At 32.5% G+C, this 26,056-nt stretch overlaps 1 protein-coding gene across 1 annotated transcript in view; it reads left to right on the forward strand.

Moving 5' to 3' along the window:
- Positions 1–26,056, forward strand: part of LOC108744480 (LIM domain transcription factor LMO4-B) — a gene marked incomplete at its 5' end in the record, with an annotated part of 151,005 nt that overhangs the window by 38,998 nt on the left and 85,951 nt on the right. Inside the window, 1 exon segment of the mRNA XM_018480268.2 lies at positions 21,846–21,897.

The raw sequence follows: 26,056 nt of genomic DNA on the forward strand, positions 1-26,056 counted from the left end.
TACGGGATGAAGGGGCTTGATATGGGAGTGGAAGGGAGAAGAAAAAGACAAAACAAAATTATTCATTACTGCTTACTCTCTCGTACTCATTGAAGGGTATGGAGTGACTCAAACTAACCTCATGTAGCGGCTCCTGCGAAGTTAAAGTTTGCCCGGCTCTGATCTAGACATTTCAAAGTTTTCATTAACAATAATGTTTTCTCTTTCCAATAATACATGTCAGTTGCAATCTTTCTTATGCTCAAACTCTGTGTGTTATGAAGAAACTGATATCTTTTGAGTTTCAGTGTAAGGGTTTTGTGTTATATATATTATTCTGAAAAGGAAGCAGTAAAATAGTACTTTTAACCTTACTTTATATTTTTTTAAAAATTTCATACTTTTATTTTGACATTTGTTGTTATTCTTAGGCGCGATACACTAAGTAAATACGAAAATATTGCTTCTTAAAGCACGGCCCAAAAATCTCAATGGGAAGTGTATAAATAGCCAGTTTATATGTTGCAAAACACGTGCGTACACCGACTGGTATACAATGACTCGAACGTGATTGTGAAGTTTTTGCCACATAAATCTTTGTATTTGCGATATTTATGGCGTGTCGTACGTTGCATGTTGCCTGTTTGATGATTTATTGGTATGCGATATCACTTCCAGTTAAGTATGTAATTCAAGTAAGATGCACCCAATGAAGTATAACAATAACATGACATTTCGAACATTTTTTTATGCGAAGAATTTTTGACAATAAGTGAACATAATAACTGCGGCGATCATTTTCAAAAACGACCCTCGAAGTGGAAGGCTAATCAGGTGGCCAGCGATCTAACGACCGATTTTCATCATCGTAAGGGTTGTCAGTCCTAAGACTGGTCGGACACACACCTCCACTCTTTCCTATCTTGATCTAATCTTCGCATTTCCCTAAAACTAGAACAACCCATATCCTTAACTATTTGCGAAATATGTGTTGTGTGAAAAATGACGACGAACACATAAAAACATATATTTTTCCATGAATGAATTTCGTATATATTACATATTTATGTACAATATCCTATATATAAACATACACCTATCTTCCTACGAATTAAACTATATGATCCTTAATTACCTAATATACGTTCCAATTCAAGAAAGCTAAATATTGTTGTGTTTTTAATGTATCTGTATATTTATATTTTATGTGAAATTGTACCTATACCTTTACGAGATCATATTTTAAGCTCAGATTTTGAAAAGCTTACTAGAAAAAAATTGATATCTTACGATTTTTTCGTTTTTTTTTTAAAGTTTATGAGCAACCCCTAAAAATTGTCAAAATCGTGCTAATTCTTTAAGGGAGTCCTTAAAACATAATAACTAATAATGATTTTATTGGGACAACTTTTAGGGAAAACATGTTGGGGTGTATGCCTTCACACCAGCCGACTTTTTATCAAACTCAACATTACTTTAAAGCAAAACCACACCTTAGTAATAAAGAATGTGACATTGTTTTTCTTAGCCACAGAAAGACATTATGAGGGTTTAACTATTTGTGTGCATCAATCTTACAACAGTTTTTCTCATATTTTTTTTTAATTATGAATGTGATATCATGTGTTGCTTTTATAAAGTGCTTGCTTGAGCGCCTACTATGGGAAAGAAGCTCATAAGCAGTGTACGTTTCGGAATATTTCTATTAATTGAACGGCTATTTCCAAACTGGGTCTTATTTCTCTTGCTCTGTATTTATTCTTTAAACAATAAATTAACTACCTCTGGATATTCCTATAATCCCTTTTAATATTTCAACTTTGTGTTTGGGTTTCTTCAGTGCTTTGATTTTAGACTTTAATTCTCAGTATATACTATTTCTTCCCTTAGTTCTCTATGAAAAAAAGGAGTAAAGGCCAATGAGTGTTCTTATGTCTTTATTTGGTTACCAAATCGACACCAATGCTTTCTAGATCAGTAGTTGTACTGGGTCCCTCTAATAATGCATGCAGTTAAATTTTAGCACATTTTCAAAAATTTCTAGATTGACTTTTTGGGAAGTCGAAAAATGTTAACAATTATTATTTCTAAGTTTGCATTCAATAAATTTTTTATTAAATTATCTTGCTCTTGCAAAACCTTATTTAGATTATTATATTTTTTTGTTATATCCACTAGAAAACCTTAAATCTAACAAAAAGTCATTACTTAATTGTTATTTTATTTCTTCTTTTTAATCATTTTCCACTAGTTAGCCATGTAACAATGCTAAAATATACGATATTATCATATTCATGAGATAACTCGCTAACGAATACAACAAGAAACAACAGTTTTAATGGAAATATAAAATGGCCGGTGTATATAACGTGGCTGGCCGCGTTCGGACCGCGTTGTAAAGAACAATATTGAGTTTTTAACTACAATTAGCATTAAATATCGTTAGACGACAATATATTGTATGTGTCTTCATAAAATTATTTAATTAGCATTAGCATTTGATTGTTGACTAACTAATACGTAATTATTATTAATGAAGAATTATCAAATCATAGAAATACGTCATGTTTCCAAAATTTAAGTCAGTAGGTAGTTCTTATGAAACAGAAAGATTGTCAGTAAGTATTATGAGAATTTGAATAACAAATTGAAAATTATTTTTTTTCGTTCGTATGTGAAAAAATACTCATTTCCTTGAATTTTGTTATAAACAGAAACAACTTTAATCGATAATATTTACAAAAATAGATCATAGGTATGTACATGTATGTTTACAAGTTCTAATGAATGTGAAAAATAAAATGAGAATTGCTAACTATTGCCATTGGTTTTATAAACCACGAAAACTCGTAAATCTTGCTTAACATTTTTTTTTTTATAGAAAGAATTAATTTCATATAGTTAAATTTACGGATATTTATTTTTTATTCGGTTATCATATTAATAATTTTTAATTAATTAACATATTAAGCTCAAAGCCTTTGAGTTTTACAAATTGTCGTTAATGAATAGTGGTTTTCATGACAAAATGTTACACTCTAGATACGAATCAATAACTGATGAACAAGTGTAAGAAATGTAACTGAAAAGTAATTTTCAATATTATTAGAATATTTTGCGGATCATACCCCAGATGACGCAACGTATTCGGGTATCCGGATGATGTAAATATCTTCCCACGATGTAGAGAATGTTCAATTTGATTTTTAAAAAATGACAAAACGTGTCTTCAAATCTTTTACGTTTCAGAAGATGGTGTAGTAAGCTTTTATTTCCCACAAAATTGAATCCCAAATCATTTTATTACATACTTTTTGAAAGCATTTCAACTTTTTTCTCCTTTTTACATTTCGCTTTTCTGAACATATGTTGGAAGGGAATCTCATTCTCACTTGCGCATGCATTTTAAAGCAATTGTGTATTTTAAGTAGAATTAGGCTCAGTATAGTAGTAACACTTACCCTGGCCTATTTGATCATCGAAAAGGACCCCGTTGAAAACAAACTGCTTCTGGATACGCTGGAAAAAACTTTACTTGGAAAGGTAGTGTGGCTTCACATATTTTATCATCATAACATCATAAGATCGTCAATCGTAAAATTGGTTGGGAAACTCACCTGAGCTAAAAACTAGAACATCCCACATCCTTAACTATTTGCGACTCTCCGACTAGACCTGAATGCCTAAGAAGGGGTCTTACCAACCTATCTCTCTTATTTTTTATTGACTTCCATAGACTACTCTGTTTTTCTATTTTAGCTACTACGTCTTCATTTCTAACCTTCTTTATCCACGGATCCTCATCATTCGCAGGTAACACCACACTCAAATGAAATATTGAGTTGTTATTTAACTGATTTTTCCCTGATTATTTTGGAATGACAAAAAACAAAATTTATGTAGGGTTTAACCAAATTCGTTGTTATAAATTGATTATTTCTTATATATACCTACATCTTGTATGTCTCTATAGGAGGCGATGTTTAAATAAAGGAATAGTAAATAAATAAATATTCTGTACTTACGAACTTTCTTATTTTTTAGCAACAGCAGTTTAGCCTTTCGTAGGGCTGCCATCCGTTCAGGATTCCCCGGATTTGTCCTAGTTTGAAGGGCGTCCGGGGGCCGTCCGGCAGCGGTTTTTAAAAAGTGACTTTTGTTGTCAGGGGAAATCCAACTTTTTTTATAGATAAGCGATGTATTCATTGACAGTGCGATCGTAGATAGATCGTTTTCGTTAGTCACGCAGCAATAGACGAAAGAAAGAAACTTGCTAAACATACACACGGTTTTTTCTCAGAGTGCTTAAATTACATTAAAAATGTCTATTATTTGTTGCGGTTACATACGTAGTTAATTCGATTTTAATTACGAGCTGTATAATTGAATAAAAATTAAATTATGATGATGCTTTTATTTCTGTTGCAAAATATATTTTTTCAGGGGTGTCCGGGAAAAAAACCATATTTCGCCCAAATGTCCGGGATTTTTGCCGTGTTTACCCGGCGTCGGCAATTTAGGTGATGGCAGCCCTAGCCTTTCGGCATCGTCAAACTAGATTTAAATTTAGTGTTGTGTGTGTTGTAGTGATGAGAATATGATATCCGATTGGTTATATATTTGTATGTTTATGTTTGTTTGTTTGGATAATATTTGTAAAATGTTTATTTTTTACGTTTTGGTGCTTTATGTATAATTTTAAGGGTGTTTTTAATTGGTCCTGTTTCACGTTGATATTCGGTAAGATGTTGAGTATAATTTAAGTGCATTTTACCTTTTATGCAGCTATTAATGTGTTCCGTGTAGCGTTGTCGTATCTTCTTGTCTGTCCGATGTGTACATACGACAAATACAATTTTGGATGGGTTTGCGGATTTACGGGTCTCCCATCAGTCATCAAACACCCGTTTAGAATAAGTGGAAATATATCTATTAGAATTGTTTATTACGTTTTTGCGCTGCCGTGCCACTTCTTTCGTTTGAAATATATTAATAACAACAACTTCAACANGTTATAACATTTTATGTTCCAAATGTCCGTAGGAATCTGTGGTATAAATATTAATTATTATAACTGGGACACCCTATATAGTAAAATGTTCTCAAGTGTATTAGGTCAAAATGATCGAGAACGTTTCAGAACTGGGTCTTAACACTAAATTAGGGCATTTTTATTTATTTCGACCTGGGTGTTCTTAAAGATGTTAAGAATCTCCTTTTGAAGTAAGTGATAATGTAAACTCAACTACGTATGTTTTCGTTAGCTAGTTATATCATTTAGTTGAGACATTTTGATACTACAAATTAATACATACAATTTTAAACTATTAAAGAGGGGATGAAGTCACACTAGTGAATCTAATTATTGTGGAGGAGACAAACAATATGATTAAATATTGTTTGCCATGTTCCATCAGTACTAAAATTACAGACGACTAGATTTTGAATACGTATCAGACCATCGACGACCACATAAAACTAATTTTTCTATCCCTCGGGAGCAGTATATTTTTTTGAGTAGTTAAGGCGTGAAATCGACCACATTCTTTTCTACCCCTTGGAAACAGTATATTTTTTGGATAAAAGCTACCATGTGGGCTTTTCTGTATCTGAAACTATTTGTACAAAATTTCGTTATGATTGGTTTAGTGGTTAAGACTGGAAAAGATAACAACGAAACAGTACAAGAAGCTAAATCCCGCAAGTCGATTCTGGCGTATGTATGTAGAGAAGAAAAAGATTTCGACGATGTCGCGCGTCCTCTGCGTGTCGTTCGTCCTGTTAGAAAAAAAAAACTTTTGGGTGTTTCATTCCCACCAGCCAGTAATGCTGGTGGGCGGGCAGTCCCTCCAGACTGCGCCGGAAGGTAAGGCGGAAGGCCCTCTTCAGCCTGCCTTCAGGAATCGTGGGAATGGGTGGGTGGTGGTTCGGGTGAGAAAGATGAGATGGACGAAATGAAGACAGAAGAGAATGAAAAGATTATCCCTGCCGTGCCACTTCTTTCGTTTGAAATATATTAATAACAACAACTTCAACAAAACTAGTTAATAATTAAAATTAATATTAATGATTGGGTTTGTGTTTATGCTGATCAAATAAATTTGTTTATGTTAATTGTTACGTGACATTCGATGATAAATGTTTATGTTGACTGATCCTTTTGACTACTCTAAGTGCAATTATTTATTCAAAATTTAAAGTTGTCTCGTCTCTCTACTACTATTTTCCCTCCAAGGGGGTGGTATCGGTACCTGCTTGGGTTTCACAGAAGTATACGTTTCAAGGCTATTTCTTAATATTTGAATTTTAATCAGGGGCGAGTACTGAAATGGTTGGTCATGGGATATATAATCCAAGCCGACCAAGGGCAAAGGTAATAAACAGCTGTATCCCAAAACGGCCAAATAACAACGAATTCAATGAATTCGACAAGAATGTTCTTTAATGTTTATAGGGTACTCTTCAGCTAGAAAGCTCTCTCTGTCCTTTATACAGGGTGTCCCAGTTATAATAATTAAAAAAAACATGGCTTCCTGACACAAAATACAACAAAAAAGTGTTATACAATTTTTCAATCCAGTGACAATTGAACTCGCAAATCGTCTTTGTAAATTTGAACGTACAATTTGTTTCATTACGGGCCTGGATCTAGGCGACCAACGTCGCTCAGCTGATCTAGTGTGGATGTAACAAGTACCTCCGGGGAAGAAGCCGAATGCACTTCCACCTTGTAAAAAAAAGGTAAAAGTAAGAGTATTTTCCTTCTCTAATGTCGAAGAAGCTCGCCACTTGTGCTACCGAAATGTTAGGAAGCAACTTCAACCGACGATGGCCTTTTGAATAGCACCAGTTCACCTATTGACCGCAAAAGCCTTTACCCAAAATAAAATCGTTTGAAGAANACAACTATGTTTTTATTAAGAAAATATTCACCAGTTAAAATATGATAATACGAATTTAGGTTATCCAGTTGCATAATTCTATCCTTTGAATAGAGCGTTTCGCTCTGTTTTATTAACTTTGATAGTTCGTTGAGAGGTAACAGCTGAACATCTACATTATTTAATCTTAACAGACTTAATCCTATCCTAATTTTGTTCAAAATTCCAAAAGCTACATCTAAACCGTTATTGGTTCGCTGTAAGAGATTATCGATTGACAGGTAATTATCTAATTTACGAAATTCAGAAGCTTCTAGCTTTTCTAGTTCTTCTACATGTGCATACGTATTGTGCATATTATCAGAAATAACTTTTATAGAAGTATTGTAATGCTCTATCAAGGTATTCATCAAAGTTGTAGAATATTTAATTTGGTTTTCGTGTTTTTGAATGTCTCTAATAATTTCGTTCTTGTCGTCCTGATCGAGTGTACCAAAAAGAAACTTGCTAGTTTTACCTACGATATCTAGTAATCCTCTTTTTTCACGTCCTACAGTTTTAAAACTATTTAAAAGTTCGTTAACGAGATTAAAATGACTTATACAGTTATCCAATGACTTTTTTAATAATTGACTTAAATTGCTAGTTGTATTAAATTTATTCCTAATCTCTACGAGGGTTTTGTTATACCTAAACATTATATTATGAATGTCAGTAAAATTTAAATGGATTATGAAATTATGATAATGTGTAACTAAATTAATATCTCCCCTTTCGACTGGTAGAATCGGAGAGCGGATGTTTGTTAAGATGAAGTCGTCATCAGTCTTTACTACTATCAGTAGTGCGATTGTCGTCAAAATAGTTTTCATCTTCGCTATCTAACAGATCGTCTGGGTCTGCAATAATTGATTCGTTTTCCGCCGCATTGATTTCGATGCGTGAAAGAGCGTCTGCATTGCAGTTAGCTTTACCCTTTTTATAAATTATTTCATAATCGTATTCTAATAACTTCAACCGCCATCTAACAAGTCGCGAGTTTGGTTCTTTTAACGAGAATAACCATTGTAAAGGTTTGTGGTCCGTGACAATTTTGAATTTAGTGCCAAACAGATAGGGTCGGAATTGTTTTACTGCCCAAACTATTGCCAAAAGTTCTTTTTCAATTGTTGAATAATTGCATTCAGCGGGGTTTAAAGTGCGTGAAGCATATGCGATAGGTAGATCGCTACCAATCACACCTTGGCTTAAAACAGCTCCTAAAGCATAATTCGAGGCGTCCGTCGTTACTATGAATGGTTTGGTGAAGTCTGGGTATTTCAAAATAGGGTCATTACAAAGTAGTGTCTTACATTGTTCGAAAGCGTTGATATATTCTGAAGTTAATTCTATTCTTTCTCCTTTTTTTAAACATTTCGTTAGAGGTTTGGTTATTTTAGCAAAGTTTTTTATGAATCGTCGGTAATATCCTAACAAACCTAGAAAGCTTTTAATTTCCCTAACTGTTTTCGGAATAGGAAAGTTTTTTATAGCGTTTATTTTCCGGGGATTTGGTTTAACACCTTCAGGAGTAACTACGTGTCCCAAGAATTCAACTTCTTTGCAAAGAAATTCAGATTTATCTAGTTGAATCTTCATCTGGACTTCCCTAAGTCGTTCAAAAAGAAGGGTTAAATTTTGAATGTGTTCTTGTAGCGAGGTACTGAATACAATAATGTCATCCATGTAGACAAAACAAATTTTACCCTGCAAAGTTTTTAATATGTTGTCCATAACCCTTTGAAACGTCGCAGGCGCGTTTTTTAAACCGAAGGGCATTCTTAAGAATTCCCAGTGTCCGTTTTCTGTATTGAAAGCTGTTTTTTGTATGGAGTCAGATTGCATTTCAATTTGATGAAATCCTGATGCTAAATCGATTGTTGAAAAGTATTGCGCGCGTCCTAATTTGTCTAGTATGTCTGTGATGTTTGGTAAAGGGTAACGGTCGTCAATGGTTTTTTCATTTACCTTTCTATAATCAATGACAATGCGCCACTTTTGTTTTCCGCTGGCATCTAATTTTTTTGGTACAATCCAAATTGGACTTGACCATGGGCTATCTGAAGGTCGAATAATACCGTTGTCTAACATTTCCTGTATTTGTTTTTGAACTTCTGCCTTGTGGACAAAGGGGTACCTATATGACTTAGTGAAAACAGGCATTTCGTCTTTCGTTTTGATTTCATGTTTAACTTGATTAGTGAACGTAAGCTTATCACCCGGTTTCTGAAATATGTCGCTATATTTGTGACAAAGTTTAATTATTGCTTCACATTCTTCTTTATTTAAGTGATTTGTTCGTATCAAGTCTTCAATATTTACTTTACTATCACAATTTCGAAAATTTGAGTCGGATGTTAGCTTAGCATGAAACAATTCATATCTATTGTTATCAAATGGTTCGCAAACAATTGGTTTAGTCAATCGAATACAAATAAGATCGTTCGTGGGATTTTTAATTTCAACTTTAGCTAAATTATTATTTGCGGTAGATATACATTCAGGAATAATTAATTTATCTATTTTTGTTTGTGGGACTATTATTTCTCCATTGTTAATATTTACTGGTATACAGGATAAGGTTGTTTGGAGTGGTTCAATCTTTATCTCATGAGAAATTTCTGATGTCCTAAATTTTATCGGAATATTTATATTATTGTTAAATAAAACTTTGTTTTTCAAATCTATGACTAATCCTAAATCTACAACATCATTGCATCCTATTAAGCCATCAAAATAAGTATGAAAATTAAATAATAATAAAGTTAATTTTTTATTTGATTGGAATTCGTTGAACGCTGGAATACTAGCTTTATAATTAATAGTTTTTTCACCATGACTTAGAGATTTAATTTTTGAAGGGCTATAAAAAATTTCATGAGGATAATATTTCTGCGCTAAATCTGGTCTTATTATAGAGGTGTTACAACCGGTATCTATTAAAAGTCTTAAAGGAGGATTTTCTATTTCTATGTAAGGTAAAGGGGCGTTGTTTTTTACGTGATTAATTTCAGTAATTACCTTGCATTCTTCTTCAGGCTCTTGTAACAAAAATTTGTATCAGACTTTAATTGGTCATAATCGTAATGCGTATTAGTGTCAGTAAAATGATCGTTTTCGTTTATGTTGTTAGTTTTGTTATTTTCGTGAAAAATAGTTTCTGAATAATTTTGATCGTTATTATATGAATGTTGCGTAAAGCGATTTTCATAATTTTCATTTTGAAGGGAATTTTCAAAAGGATTTTCAAAAACGAATTCGTTGTTATGGAGTTCTTCTGAAACGAAATTTCTAGGACCAGTACTTTGAAAATGGTTTCGGAAAGTATTTTGTCGCGGAAAATTATGATTTTGCGGACGGGAAACATTGGAAGTATTTACACTCATTGGTGTTGGTTCGGGTTGAGGTTGAGGGTTTTTTGAAGGTTTCCAAACGTTTTCTTGTCTGTTTGTCTTAAAAACTTGTGCGTTTGTCGGGAATCTTGTTTGTACAGGTCTTGTTTGAAAATGTATGGGTCCCCTAGGAAATGAATTAGAATTTTGTTGGAACGAAGAAAAATTATGATTTTGTTGGTTATTAAAATTAGGTCTGAAAGTATGGAACGATTGAGGTTGTGGTCTATGTGTCAGTGACTGTTGGAAAAATGGTTTAGGATGTTGTCTTATAGGTAAATTCTGAGACCTACTTTTTAATAGTCTGTCTACTAAGTCGAAACTTTCTATTTCTTTAATATAGTTAATTGCATCCTCGATATCTTGAGGGTTTTTTGCCTCTAATCTAAATTGAAGTTCCCTAGGCATTTGGTGTAGATAGGTTTGAAGAATTAATTTATTATAGTGATCAATTCGTGCCAAACGGGCATTCTGATCTAAATTTTGGGTTGCTAGTTTAGAAATTGCTAAACTACGTTTCTGTTGTAAGAAGAAACCAAAGTCTAGCCAACTTTGTCCTTTTCTTATTTGTGCGGTCATTAATTCATACTCTAAACATACAATATCTGTCCTATCACTAAATAAATCCCTGAGTAGTTGTTTAAGAGAATCCCAAGATAACAATTCTGGTCTACCTAACACTGCTAATTGTGCATTACCTGTTAATTTATTTTTAATATGACGAAGGACGAAATTATTCAGAGTTACGTTATTTAGTGAAGAATAAATTTGAAAAACTGCATCACAATTTTCTATAAAAAGTTCTAGCAATCGACTATCACCTGAAAATTGCGGAATAGTCCTTAAATTAGCTTCTAACCATGGAATATTGATTTCTGTAGTTGGGTTTGCCATATTTCTTTTTCTTTAGAATAAATTTATTTTAGAATGTGACTTAACTTTAATTATTATTATTCTTTTATTATATTATTATTATTTTCTTAGATATTTGCACAAAATTAGAATATTTCTCTTTCAAGAAAAAATAATGCGATAAAATAGTAAATGCTTATTAGACTAATTGTTCTCAATGAACAGCGAAAAATATAAAAATGCCTTAATTCAAAAACAGGAAAAATAGGAAACAAAGAAAGGAACTCTACTTACGTACGACCTCTCCAGTTAACGAGTGTTGATGAATAAGTTCTTTGTGATGAAGGTTTTGCTGTTAAGGATTGAAATCCACCAAGATTTTCTTTCCAGGAAAGGTGCCGCTGGATGTTCAAGAAGATTCTTGTTCAGCAAATCCTACTGACTGCGCCAGTTTTGAACCCGAATAAAGTGAACGAGTTTTTAAAACAAATTTATTTAATTACAAAGAACTTTTAATGTACTAGCTACTAATATGCAAATAGCGTAATTAGATTAGTTGTCTAAGCTATGTAGTTCAACACTGAGGAGAAACTGCCCTGCCTTGGTATAAATACAGTTGGTGACGTCATTCGTTAAATAGATAAGGGCCCATTTGGTGATACTGTAACTTATACTTATTTTCATAATGCCTAACGATTCGGATATGAGATTGTTATAACAAGTCGCTAATTATATTAACAGAACTAATTTGCCTGATAAGCAAATTTTGTAGCTCCATTTTTCGGCTAATATTTGAATAGAATTAATTTATGCAAATTAAGCAAGGAAATCGGAATATCTTTAAAGAGTAACTGAAACGAGGGTCTGCATTTTAATTTAGTTTCCGTTCCAAAACTACAGGTCTTGTTTGAATTGCTGATTTCAAATGTGCAATTCGTTTTAATTAAATCTTGAATGCTTTACTTTTGTTTTCCACGTTTTTAAATTACTGAATTAAATTATTAAGGAAACATGCATGCATTCAATTGTGTGATTTCATTTATTTTTGCGCAAAAGATGCAATTTGTCATAGAATTGTGTGAGATTAAATATATAATAGCGTTCATAAATGTTTCCTCCTAGAATTTAATAAGTAAATACGTAGCTAAGCTAGGGGCAGGTGACACTAAAGGCCGCATCATATGGAAAAAATTTTATGCGAATTAAGTTCTTCCTCCCTATCAGTCACTGTGAGCTCGAAACTGTTAGCACCATTGCTTCGAGAGGTCAAAATTCACTTTTGTGAACAATTTGTTTAATCACTTTCTTTGTGTTAAAAATTGTTTGAAAAATTAAATTTAAAGGAATTGTTTGTAAATAGATATGCAACACATCGTACACTTCAGCATAAGAAATTGCTGAAACTAACTACTAAATACTACTTTGCCCTGTGCTGACAGCACTCATAATTTCATTTATATATAATATTAATGGTTAAAAATTATGCGAATAAAATAAGCTTGGTATGCAATATTGTTAATAGAGTAAACTATTATATAAATGGATTACTGTTTTACTGTCATCGCGGATATTGATTTTATTATTTAGAATGTATTCGTTAGAGGTATTAAAAAGAATAGGAGACAAGCAGACTCTCTGGAAGTCAATAAGAAATTGGTGAGATAAGTCGGCAGGACACCTTCTCAGGCATGAAGGTGTAGTCGGAGACATATTAGAGGTAGAAACAGGAGTTAGGAGGAGTAGAGGTTGACCTAGAATAGATTATTGTTTACAGGTAATTAAGGATAGGGGATGTTCTAGTTTGATGGAAATACGAAGATTAGCTTAGGATAAGAAAGAGTGGTGGTGTGTGAAGAATTCTCCGAAGTCACATGCGAACTTCTTTTTAGGGTTCCGTACCTCAAGATGAGAAAGGGAACCCTTATATGGTCACTTCGTTGACCGTCTATCTGTCGGTCTCAGAAATGCGTGGAGATGTCAAATAGAAATTAATATCAAATCAAATAGTCAGGTCTGCAATCCCTTCTAGCCGTGAAAAGATCGAACTTCTAAATCAACGCAATCAAAAGATACGGCCGTTTATGCCTCATATTTGGCACTCACCTATAGAGTACTTCCCGTTGACTTATAATAATAATGAAATTTGGCAAGAAGAAATGTTATATAGCACAAGTAAAGGGGAAAAAATAAGAATAAGATTCTGCAAAATAAAACGACTAACGATAAGAATATTTTACACAATGGATGCTAAAATACTTTCTGGAGTAGTAATTCCTTTAATAAATATCCGTATATTATTTTAAATCTAAGAAAGGGATAAGACATCTTATTCTATAAAAACATTTATTCCAAAACAAGTCTATTTAACAACTTCCTGCAGTTTTTGTGTTTGCACACCAAGATGTTTTCTTAAATGAAACAAAATAAATGGTTTGCGTGATTTTTTTCTGAAAGGGTAGGAAATTTTCTACCGAATGAACTACAAATAATGAATAGCCGCGATTACAGTGAAACATTATTACATTTTGATAACAGATAACAATTTTTTAATAGTTTTTCAACTTCCTAAATTTACGCATATCAAACTCTTATTTTACTCCACAATGTGTTTTCAGTGTCGCCGGCTCCTGGACTAGTGTTTTATTATAGTGATGCTTTAGCCATAAGAATACATAAACATTTTCTAAATAGAACACTACAGTAGAGATACCTTTCCGAATGCATTGGTTTATAATTAGTTCCGTTTGAGCACATTGAAGCCATGCAAGTTGTGCAATTCTACATAAGTTTAAGCAGCTAGTTCACCATATGCTTAGAATACGCCATCCTTGTACTTATTTTTGTACAGTGTGGAATTGAAATAAGTGCAGAGCTTTGGAAGGTATAAACTAGATGCAACAAGGAACCGTTTGGTTAGATCAGCATCGTGGTTAAGGGCATTTTTTTTACAGTTCAAAGCCGGCCCTGTGCGTGAATTGTCAACGTAGGTGTGTGCCTAATATTGAACTGAGATAAAAACTCTGCAGCTACTTCAATTTAGAATATAAGCAGTGATGGCTATTGAACGTCTAAGATAAACAAACAACTACTACACATAATGTTTAGACGCCTATTATTATGAATGAATTAAATAATACATTTATTCGTCGCTGATAGCATGCACTACTGTGGAAATTACGCCTCAACATGCATTAAGAACAAAAGAAAAAAAATGCAGGTTACATAATTATCAGTAGGTAAACGATTATTATCTGGATACACACTACCGTTGAGGTATTGTTAGGTGCGTTATCTTTTTTGTGGGTGGTTTGCCAATAGCCCAGTCATGCCATTAGCAAAAGTTGATTATTTACTGATTTTTGTTTGTGAGTGACTTATCGCTTACATATGGAGGAACTTTTGGTTTCGGGAGTAACAAAACTAAACATACACATACGTCTATTACAAAAATTGTTCCAAATTAAGTACCCTGCTTCGAGACGCTTATCGAAACTATTTTTGAGTTGTTCAAAAACGTTCGGCATTTGGCATATTTCAGTTGCAGCGATTATCACGTGGTCGTGTAAATCATTAGAGTTACGCACTCGGGTTTGGTACACGCACATTCAATAAAGGCTAGCTGATTTAGATTTGGATCGGGAATGCACGTCGGTCAAGGTATAGCGAGGGTGGTGCACTATCAAGTTAAAATAACATAACGTTTACGTAGTTGCATTGCTACATCGGAAGTTTATTGTAAAAAAGTCAAATACATTGTACCATTTAAATCCGCAGGTAGAACTAACGGCTTGAACAGTGAATCTGCTAAAAATTCGCATCAAACGTTTATTGAAAACCGTTATTGAAATCGTGAACGACAAACGACATATGGTTTTGTCTCACATCGTTATTAAGTAACTATACTTTGTTAAAATTCAAAATTCCGTCCCGCGTGTAGCAACATTTGCGTATAAACAAAACTCTAGATAAAAAATAGGCTCTGTAGCACTTCTTGTTTTTCGAAACTACTGACACAAATCCCTCGTGGTTTCAAGCAAGGTTTGTACTCGCTGCAAATGATAAGGATACAGTTTAAAATTTGTCATACTGTCATATGAGAGGAGCTAACGTTCTTTTATTATTACCAAGGATTTCGACCTGTAAAGCGGCACGGGGATATGGTTCACACCCGTAAATAAGTATCGTATCACACTATTGTAACAACTACTGTTCTGTAGTGATATACTGACCTACTCCAATGATTGATGTGTGACTGAATTAGTTTAAATTGAATTGAATTAAATTGCACATTGGTTGATTAACACACTGATTACTTAATACACGGTTTAAATATTAAAAGAACAAGCTACTATAGGTTGAATGTAAGAAACAGTACATGAGCAGAAAAATATAAAAGAAGTACAACTCCGATGATGCTAATCACTAGCTAATTGAATGCGACGTTACCATTTCTTTACCAGGTCCGGAATTGGAGTTACCTGTACTATAAACTAGGTTTTTCTTGAAAACTGAATATTCGGATATTCATCATCATCATAAGGTCGTCAGTCCTAAGACTGGTTGGACATGCACCTCCATTCTTTCCTATCCTGAGCATTTCGGACATAAAATAAAAGGTAAATCTAAAGGAATGAGCCCCGCCTGCATTTAAATTTAGTTTATTTTAAAAATATATTGTAATAATTTTATCTAATCTCATTAATTACGTATTAAATATAAACTTTCCAACGTAAGGAAAATGTAATGGACTCTTAGTCTTATCTGCTTGTTTTGTACTTTTTAGTTGTACCTGTAATGTATTTAATCATTTAAACTGTATTTTTTACACCACAGTCGGGTTTTTTCGTGTTTTTTATTTAATTACGTCATTTATTATTTCACTTCTTGACAGATTGCCAATAATGAAAGATCGGATGTGATAAATGGTAGCAACAGTAATCTGTGTGAATTCTCTGTCATAAGACCAGCACGTGATATAATTTGATTATATTATAGCAGCGTTATCAGAAATGATAAGCGCAATAATTTTATCGAAGGCCACTATTACGTATAGGTAAATACTATTTCGTCTTGAATAATAGCTTACGATTACTTTGTTTGCTTTCGCCGTAGGTAAAGCATAAAATCAAGAGTCAGTAAAAAAAAATACAAGTAACGGCTTATTATATTTGGACATTCTGTCACTTTGTATTACAGTACCCTATAGGCGTATATTATTGAGAGATTGGACCAATTAATATTCGGAAAGTGTATCAAATTTGTGCTCTTCATAATACGACGCTCAAATAAATTGAAACAGTACCATACAAAGTTAATTACAACTAGTTTTACGTTTTTATCTTTTAAACCACCTTCTAAAACATATACAGTAAAAACCCGATTATCCGGCCCTCAGTTATACGAAATATATGTATTTCAAAAACTGTTGAGAAAATTTCCGGGGAAAAGGGGCCATCCATAAATTACGTCACATGTTAAGGGGGAAGGAGGGGGTCAACGAAGTGTGACATTGTGTGACAAGGGCGTGAGAGGGGTCCCAAGTTTGAAAATTTTCAAAATGTACGTGTTAAAACACGAACTTTGCAATATTAACAAAAAACTTAAAAACATTTGCAACTCTACAATTTAAAGGGGTGGTTTCAATATCCATGGGCTCAAGATGATTAAGTTTTCCTATAATTAATATAAGTAATCGTTTTTTTTTTGTTAATTTCTTGAAATGTTAATTTTATTAAATAATTTAAATAGAAATAAAACTAATTTCGGAACTGCTGTTTTAATTCAATAATTTCTANAGCAACTCTATCTGAACAAACGTAAGATTCAAATTGTTTTGTCCGCCACTCGCTCTACTAGTGTAGTATAGCAATCGTTGTTTTTGTTAATTTCTTGAAATGTTAATTTTATTAAATAATTTAAATAGAAATAAAACTAATTTCGGAACTGCTGTTTTAATTCAATAATTTTTAGATGTAAAAATTGCAAAATATGTGACGTCACACTAGGAAGGAGGGGAGTCTCACAAATGTGACCAGCTGTGACAAGGACGGGGGAGGGGTCAAAAAATTATGAAATTCGTGTGACGTAATTTATGGATGACCCCTAAGGGCCACACTTTTGTTGAATCATTCTTTCGAATAGTTTTCGAGATTTAAAGAAAGAAGGTTTATCTATTTAATGGTTTCGATATCCATATTGTAACACGCTTCTGTGCTTTTACAGAACACATAATTCTAATCTAAATAAACTGATTGAAGGAGGCTAAATTTGTCTTTTTATGATAAAGAACAGCTGCAGGTTATTAAGTTATTAATAGGTATGTGCTATTGGATTATTCATGCTAAAACAAAGCAATTAAGATGAATGGGTGCATATAATACCTAGTGTTAAAAATATTTTAATTGATTCCTAGAATTAAACATTGTGAATACATCTCTATTTCGAATGGTAACAATGTAATTTTCATATTTAAATCACAGTAATTTACAATCCGAAGCCGGTTCTGTGCGTGAATTGGCAACATATGTAAGAGTCTGCCGATAGCGTAGTGGGATAAAAACTGCAGCTACATGCTACATGGATCGAGATTGTAAACATTGCCGATTATCGAACGTCTAAGATAAACAAACAATTTAGTACTACACATAATATTTAGACTAAATAAATTAAATAAGTACGTTATAGGCAGGTACTACCTAAATGTACCAACACAAAAGAACAAAAAATGTAAGTTACGTGAACATTAGTCTGCAAACGAGCATCATTTGGATAATTTTATTTTTATTAAGGTAAATTTCCAAACCATCATTGAAGTATTAGTCAGGGTGCGTTATCTTTTTGCGGGTCATTGGAAGTAAAATTACCAAAAAGGAAATAAATTGCAAAAATTTCACACTACACATTTACATTAACAGTTCATGAAAGTGCGCACACCCTTCGCAAAATTAGCAAAATTAGCACCAACTGTGTACGCCGCTGTCAGTGTTGCATTGAAGCGAATGGCGGACAATATAAACATTTTTTTATAAAAGGTACGCATTCCTTTTTCACTTTTACCTTTTTTTTACAAAGTGGAAGTGCATTCGGCTTCTTCCCGGTAGGTACTTGTTACATCCGCACTAGATCAGCTGAGCGACGTTAGTCGCCTAGATCCAGGCCCGTAATGAAACAATTTGTACGTTCAAATTTACAAAGACGATTTGCGAGCTCAATTGTCACTGGATTGAAAAAACACTTTTTTGTTGTATTTTGTGTCAGGAAGCCATGTTTTTTTTTTAATTATTATAACTGTATAATTCGATTGTTACATTAATACTGTATTCACATTCGCCGTTTATCAGGATCGCATCACAAAGGTCTACCGTACCATTGTGTGAGTGACACACTCACCTCAGTACAAATGAGTGATTGACAACGTTAAAAGGACAAATAACTTATGCAGGCAGACAGTGACATCGTGAATCATACTTAATCTAATCAAATGAGCAAAAAAAAGTACAAAATAAATACAACATTGATGCTGCTAATTCCTACCTTATTGAATGCAACGTTGCGTTGTCGTACTGCAATATCAGGGCCGGAATTGAATTTACTTGTACCTTCAACTGCGTTTTTTTCGAAAACGGTGAACTTTCAGACATACAAACATTTACTTAATTATCATGTTTTATATTGGTGTATTCATTTTATATGACAATGTTCAACAGTATACCTGTGCAATGTGAACCACAAAAAACTAAGTGTGTAATGTTGCAATCATGGCAAGTTCTTTTGAATCAAAGTATACTATTTTTATGCGTACTTGTAGCCGGATGCTTCCATGAAAATAGGCAACTCACAGGCATTTTTTACTGCATTAAATTAAATTAATTTTACTTTTTAATTAATAGGTAACTGCTTAATATATGTTTTATTTATTGCCCTTAAGATATTTGAAATAATCTAGAATTATACTTTAGAAAACTTTCTTAACTATCACAAATATCAGGCCCTAGCCGTGTCCGCCTACCAAAATTTTGCCTTCGGGCGCCAATATCTAAAAAACATTCCTTTTGTACACTTTTATCTTATTTAAGACAGTTAAAAATATGATTATTTGCCTAATAATGTGTCCGCGACTTTAACCATCAGGCCCTAGCCGCTTAGGAATTTTGAAATTACGCGACGTTTATCGCGAATGAGGGAATGAGAATCAGTTGATTTTAAAGTATAGACATGAAGTTATCTGCAAATGCCGTTCGCCTTGCGTCGGCCATTTTGTAATTCAGTGCAACTGCGGCGTGAGATGTGCGAGCACGCTTTGTTCCAGTGACTTTGTCAGTCCCTCGGTAAGCAATTTTTATATTAAATAGTACCTACGCAATTGTTTTTAATTCTCAACGATTTAGTATTGTTTTGTAAGCCCTGTTCATTAAATGACCGTAGGTATTGTGGTATATATAACCGAACAGATTATTCGTAGGTTTTCTTCTGAATCGTCAGTCCGTAATCCGTTAGACCCGCGCTTGATTGATTGATTGAGATTGATTATTTTATAGGCAAGGAGCCTTTTTTGTTAATTATTACCTCATAGAGCAATGTGTCTCGTTTGTTTTATTTTTTACCTTATCTTAAAGAATTTTAGCTGAAGCTACACTTGATTGTATTGTAAAGTAACATTTTCTAAGTTAAATTAATAATAATACTGTCTAAAATATGTTCCTAATAAAAGTGAAGCTACGCCTGTGTGTGAGTCTTATTTTATTACATTAATTCCTTAAAAAATATTATATTACTCTCTAGCTATATGTGTCAATCTCTAGACGTCTAAATTTACAAAATCCTGAATTTATCTTAAAATACTAAACAAAGTGATTGACTTTTTTAAACATGAATTATTCTATGTATCGGCTATAAATCACACTAATTTAAAATTGTACAGTATGTAAAAAATAGTAAAGACTAATCACATCATAAAGTTGCCCTATTTTCATGGAAGCACCTAGCCAGTAAACTATCTGTTCACTCATCAATAGTATGTATTTATCTCGGAACGGACGAACGGAATTTTATTTTGTCTCAACGCACTGTACGTCGGAATCAATTTCCGGAATTTATCTTATTATTAATTAGTGTCGATCGTTTAAAAGTACTAATGGAAAAATTGCAAACAATATAAACGTGATTGTGATTTACCACAAATATATATTTTTTTATGAAGTAAAAATGGAGATAAGAAAGAAAATGAGGTTGTCTGAAATTAATAGTAACAAATTAATTATTAATTTATGTATATATATATGGACTTGGTTTGGTCCACTTCTTATATAAATTTCTTAAATAATAAAATATCAGTGCATAATGCACAAAAGTCACAAATTTAATTGGAATTGGCATTTTTTTTTTGAAAGTTTAAAAATACTCTGTAATATATTTTAAAGATATCTACATATATGGAACATCTAAAAAACATGGAAACCCTAATTAAATGTAAGCGAGTGGGAACGACTAACAATATAAAATACGAAAACAGTCCGAATTTAGTTAGTGTAGAACAGAGTTCCTGATAATGACGCTGTCCGATTACATACATATACGTAATATGTGCGAAACCTATCGGAATAATTCCGGCAGGTATCGCACATCATCGGCATGGGTACGTACGGTACGTACGAAGCGGACGGATTTTAATTCTGATTGTCGGAGTCATGACGGATTGTTCCGTCCGCATGAATGTGCGTTGTATTATATGATTGCGTATATTTTATATTTTTCCGTGATGTGCCATCTGACCAATTCCAGTGTAAGTGCACTTACCTTTACAAGCGTCACGAATCTCACTAGTGACGTTACGGTTAGCGTAAATATTGACCAAAATTGAGCTGGCTGCTACGTAAAGTGAATTATCCTTAAATTTACATAAATATTTTATTTTTAAATGGGGACGCGCGCATCCAACTCTCCATTTTATTAATTGTAGGATAAGTAAAATGGGTTAATACAATTATTGCGTTCATATAAACAATCCTGAAATTTTAAATACTTATTTTTATAATGTCGAATAAATAATAATAAAAGAATATACAATTGAATTTGAACATTACTATTTCTCGAAAAAATTTTCAGTTATTATTATTTTAATTTTTTGTTATTGCAAAAACACGTCTGTTAAAAACAATTAGTAGTTATTAGACAATCACAGCGGCGGGATTAGGTCCCCACTTTAACTTCCTATGGAGGGTAATGCCTAAAGCTACCCTCCTAAACTGCACGAGTAACGCTACATTGTCCTCAATGTTGAATAGTCACATACGTAACGTACGTTATATTTTGATTATCACTATCGTTTCTGCTTTATCTCTATATTAAGTGGCAATAGGTCAGTTACAAATCATTTGGCTTTGGATACGCCGTAGAAAAGGAGAGTGTAAACACTTGTGTCGATTCTTGTTATTACTTAATGAAGTTATTATTTATCGATAGAAAAGAAATGCGCATTACTGTTTGTATATAATATCTGTAATGTAAAGTTGGCTAGTTACTATATTTAAGTATTTTATACTTATTCAGGTGCTTACGTATATTTTTCATTTGTTACTTAAGAGGAAAAGATAAAGTTGAAGATTTAGATAGATAAATATGAATTCTAGTTAATATTTTACAAATTCAAGGAAAACGTTTTTCTTCACGAATATTCATATCTATTTTCTGCTGTTTGTTTCAGAAACAACTGCTTGTACTATATGGAGATAAGACATTACTTTGCTGAACACCTGGTAAGATAAAATTGTTTACTTATATCAAATGATAAATTTTATTACACTAATTATAATTGAAATGCTTAAGATATTATTAAGATACAATGAGAATTACCAGTTTATTAATTAAAGGATTCAATGCTTATTGAAGTATGATATTTTGAATGCAAAAAAAAAGAAAATGCCTTTTGAAAGTACTATTTTTTATGTGCTCGGTTTTTTCTATGAGAAGTATAAATAGTGACCTCGTTGAAAATTATACATGTAGGTATGTTAGGGGCGCTTAAAAAAAGTATCATTTTTTATTTTTTATCTGGCATGAAAATATATGTAAGTATATTAATTTAGTATGTTTAAATAATGCTCATCAAAAGTAAGTCCAATCAAAAATATTTGTCATCGCTTTTATGTTGTTTCTCTTTTTCGTTAATTTTTTTCTTCGTCATATTTGTTTACTTTCGTAATTGTAAATATTCGGAAAACAAGTCGTTGTATCAATTTATAGAGGTTGCTCAATTTTTTTTTTAATTTTTAAAAACGAGATGTTTTTGACTGACTTGTAAACGTGTAAATCTAAATATTAAGAAATTTTTTTACTTTTTTCTTAAAGTTACTCTTAGGAATGTAAATGAACCATGATACATGAAGAAAGATCATAAAGGCAATTCTTACCAAGATGTAATTCTCAGTTAAAGCCTGACGTGTCGATACGCGTTTGTTTTTGGGATTTAGTGTATTATTTGGTCAGGTTAGGTTAGGTTAGGTTTTAGTGTATTATTTGGCCAGGTTTTATTTCTGCATCGACCTTTTTAACCCGTAGCAGGATTAATTCCTTCCTATAAATAATTTTAAGTATTCCCTGTCAATAATTTGTTACTATTTGAGAATGCCATGATAGCTCATATAATCCAATCAACTTTGAAATCTCTTACGAAGTCTTTTTGTTCTGAAATATTTTTACAATGATCACATTGTATGTTCTAACGTGTTACAATGTGACGTTTTCATTTCAACTGTCAATCAAGTTTATGTTACCGTAAATACCCGATTTCAGTTAAAAAATTATTTTTAATTTTCCGCTTTAGTCAAGTTAGTTTTTACTAGGTAAAACTAGCATTAACAGATATTCTCAGTTTATTCCATTTGTGAGTAGATGTATTTTAGAAAAAAATAGTCTTTATGACAGTGTTTAGTTCTTTTTTTTTAATTTATTTATTTTTACTAATTTAGTTTCTGACGGAGGTTACGGTAGGAAAAGGCAACACTCTGAGACTAGATCAATTTTTTGCTCCCGTAACCTCCCTCTGCCGTATTGTGCACGCAAAAAAATACACATTTAAATATTGCTGGTATAATAGTATACTATGTGTGTTTGATTTGATAATTGTTGATGGTGTTGAATGTGACGGTATCCCACCGAAGAAGGTTCTTTTGGTTGCACACTTCGATATTAAAAGATGGTTTGTACTGTACACAGATACACAAAAAAAAGTAACTTGATCTAAATTGAATTGAAAAAATACTTGGTATTTACTTCCATTGAATGATATTCCGGGATCCCTGGTACATGATTACTATCAAGCTAATTTTCCGTGAGTAGCTTTATTTTGATGAGACGCCCAACAACTTCTTGTAAGAAACTTTGATTGTGGTAGCTAACAGAGGTAGCAAGGATAAAATATGCCGGCTTGATGATTCTCAAAAATTTATTACTAACTGCGGTTTTTTTTTGTTTAATCTCAAGATAGTTATCTAAATTATTCGAAAAAATAATTGTCCTTCAAAATCTATGGTTTGATCAAAGAGTCCCCTCTTTCCAACATGTACCGATAACGAGGTCATCATAAATGATTACTAACCAGCTGATTTTTTTTTACTTAGTTAATATTTATATAATTTAATAGTCACATTGTCCTACAAATTGCGTGGTACGTTCTTCCAGTCCTACCATTGAATATATATTTGAAATTCATGAAATTAAAAAATAATTTATTTCACTCAACAAGAAGTTAAAAAATTAATAATCGTCAACTTAAATTCTACAAAATATTAACAAATTGTTTGAGCGACACTAAATAAATAATAATTTAAAAAAAATCACAAAAAAAAAATTGTGCTGCTTGGGTTTCTGTATTTTGCTGCAACAGCTTAGTCACACTGGTATGCATACGCAGATTTTTCCACTGTATCTTATGTTACAAATAAGCAAACGAAAAAATGATTATTTTTGTCGGACTAGTGATACATACCTGTTTTCTTGTAGGACATTGTTTCATTTGGGCAGAGAACACACTAACCTGTTATGTAATATTTTTGTCCTACAGTTAGTAATGAGAAAAATGGTCTTGTGGTATTAACAATTTCTGAGCGAAGGACTGGGAGATCGTATATAAATATTAACTAAGTAAAAAAAAAAATCATGTGGTTAGTAATCATTTATGATGACCTCGTTATCGGTACATGTTGGAAAGAGGGGACTCTTTTATCAGACCATAGATTTTGTAGGGCAAATATTTTTTCGAATAATTTAGATAATTATCTTGAGATTAAACAAAAAAAAACCCCAGTTAGTAATAAATTTTTGAGTATCATCAAACCGACATATTTTATCCTTGCTGTCTCTGTTAGCTACCACAATCAAAGTTTCTTACAAGAAGTTGTTAGGCGTCTCATCAAAATAAAGCTACTCACGGAAAATTAGCTTGATAGTAATCAAGTGCAAAAATGTACCAGGGATCCTGGACTATGAATTTTCGACATTGAATAAAATTTGCATTAAATTGGTATAGTTGAATTGGAATACTGAGCTGAACTTCTAAATTTTGTTGTTTAGGACTTAAATAGTCTGTACAAAAATAGGAAATGCCCCTAACGTAAAATGGACCTCTTGGTTAACGTTTTGGTTGTTGTTATGCACCCTTCGGGTACCCAGAGAAAGCCCGACGTGATGAGTTAGTCAATTGGACTTTCCCAACGTTGGATACATACCTGAAGGGTGTCATAAAGAGGCCCCAAAGTTGTGTGTAAGCACAATTTGATGTTAAATATTTGCAACAGAAATCATAACATACAGATATGCATATATACAAAATAAATACAAACTACGACTACGATAAAAAATGTACAAATAAACACACAAATAACGAAACACATCGACACCGAACAATGTGCTTTGAAGAAGAATAGTCAAATGGTAAAGGCTTTTACGTTAATGCGCTTTGAATTATAGAGGTTTTCAAAAATTATGAAACGACAAAAAGAAAATATGAAAATACAAGTTGAGTATGAAAAAGCGAGTAGTTAATGGTTAAATATCTACTACTATATAGTACTTACTGTAGTAAAAATGGCAACAAGCGAACCTAGGAATGGGCAATTTTAATTTTAACCACTTGTAATAATTTTAAAATATGAAGGATATAAAGCTGGCATTGTAATGTGAGCAAAATTGAATAACTGTTTGCTGAAAATTTAGTGCTCATTGAGTGCTTATTTATTGTCAAAGTTAGAAATTTGACGCTCTTTTAGGAGCTTAAAAAGCTACAATGATATAAAGCTTTATTTAAAACTAGCATTACCAAAAACATACAAAGAATTGACAGGCGAAGCTAATCATGGATCAGTCTAATTAGTGCTTAATGAGTGCTAGTTATTCGACTAAAAAAAGAGAAAAAATATAAATGCATATCAATATTTACAATGCAAGTCGAATAAGGGCTACTGCCTGTTTAATTCAATATGTTCAGAGCATCCAAGTACTATATTTTTTGTTTTAATTGCTTAATAAGTGCTAATAATAAGGCGAAAAAAATAAACAAAACAAATATATGTAATTTACATTTACATTGCCTGCAAGTCTGAAAAGGGCACTGTTTTTGAAGTGAAACTTCTTTGGGTTCGATGAGAGTAAAATCTCAAGGCCATAAAACGACACGTTTTACAACTTGCCGTCTCGCGAAGCGATAGGCTATGAGAATAGAAAGGCGCGCATGCGCATATCGGTATTACTGTCAGCTGTTAGTGACCGGCATCTTATATACTATAGTATAATGTATATACAGTAAGTGTATTACAGTAAATGTTTATTTAACAACAATTAATATTTATTTAAGAGTGAGTATTATTATGTATTAATTCTAATTCCTTGTAGTTATTGATAGTTTACGGTTTAAAATAA

The sequence above is a fragment of the Agrilus planipennis genome, unplaced genomic scaffold, assembly GCF_000699045.2.
Source record: "Agrilus planipennis isolate EAB-ADULT unplaced genomic scaffold, Apla_2.0 scaffold29, whole genome shotgun sequence".
Classification (NCBI taxonomy): Eukaryota; Metazoa; Arthropoda; class Insecta; order Coleoptera; family Buprestidae; genus Agrilus; species Agrilus planipennis.